The sequence below is a fragment of the Mastomys coucha genome, unplaced genomic scaffold, assembly GCF_008632895.1.
Source record: "Mastomys coucha isolate ucsf_1 unplaced genomic scaffold, UCSF_Mcou_1 pScaffold7, whole genome shotgun sequence".
Taxonomy (NCBI): domain Eukaryota; kingdom Metazoa; phylum Chordata; class Mammalia; order Rodentia; family Muridae; genus Mastomys; species Mastomys coucha.
In genome coordinates, this window is record NW_022196913.1 from 90,855,460 (window position 1) to 90,857,032 (window position 1,573).

Consider the following 1,573-nt stretch of genomic DNA (forward strand, 5'->3'; position numbering starts at 1 on the left):
TATTCCATGACAAAAAACATTTTACACAATATCTGTCCACAAATCCAGCCCTTCAAGAATAATACATAGAAAACTCCTACACAAAGAGAGAAACTACACTGTAGAAAAAGCAGGAAAATAATCTTCTTTAAATAAACCAAAAAGAAAATAGCCACATAAATGCAATTCCATCTCTAACAACAACAAAAAAAATCAAGAAAAAAACCCTATTCTTTAATATCTCTTAATATCAATGTCAATTCCCCAATAAAAAGAAAGAGACTAACAGACTGGATTGGTAAATAGGACTCAACATTTTGCTGCATACAGGAAACCCATACAAAGACAGACACTACCTCAAAGTAAAAGGCTAGAAAACAATTCTCCAAGCAAATGGTATAAAGAAATAAGCTGGAGATGCTCTTCTAATATCGAGCAAAATCAATGTTTAACATGAAGTTGTGAAAAAAGATAAGAAAAAGCACTTCATATTCATCAAAGGAAAAATCTACCAGGAAGAACTCTCAATTCTTAATATCTATGCTCCAAATGCAAGGGTACCCACATTCAAAAAAGAAACTTTGCTAAAGCTCAAAGCACACACAGCACCTCACACAATAATACAGGGAGACTTCAACACCCCACTCTCAGCATGATCTGTCCAGATCATGGAAACACAGACTAAACAGAGACACAGTGAGACTTTCAGAAGTTATGAATCAACTGGATTTAATAGATATCTATAGAACATTTTATCCTAAAACAAAATAATATACCTTCTTCTCTGTATCGCATGGGACCTTCTACAAAACTGACCATATAGTCAGTCACAAAACAGAACTCAACAGATACAAGAAGATTGACATAATCCCATGCACCCTATCAGATCACCACAGACTAAGGTGGGTCTTCAATAACAACATAAACAATAGAAAGCCCACATACATATGGAAGCTGAACAACACTCAATTATAGCTTGGTCAAGGAAGAAATAAAGACATTAAAGACTTTTTCAAGTTCAAACTAAATGAAGCCACAACATACCCAAACTTATGGGACACAATGAAAGTAGTGCTAAGGAAAACTCATAGCTCTGAGTGCCTCCTAAAAGAAACTGGAAAGAGCATACACTAGCATCTTGACAGTACATCTGAAAGCTCTAAAACTAAAAGAAGCAAATATACCCAAGACGAATAGATAGCAAGAAATAATCAAACTCAGGGCTGAAATCAACCAAGTAGAAACAAAAAGAACTATACAAAGAATCAACCAACCCAGGAGTTAGTTCTTTGAGAAAATCAACAAAATAGATAAACCCTTAACCATACTAATGAGAGGGCACAAAGACAGTATCCAAATTAACAAAATCAGAAATGAAAAGGGTGGCAAAACAACAGAAACTGAGGAAATCAAAAAAATCATCAAATCCTACTACAAAAACCTATACTCAACAAAACTGGAAAATATGGATGAAATGGACAATTTTCTAAACAGATACAAGGCACCAAAGTTAAATCAGGATCATATAAACTATTTAAATAGTCCAATAACCCCTGAAGAAATAGAAGCAGTCATTAATAGTCTCCCAACCAAA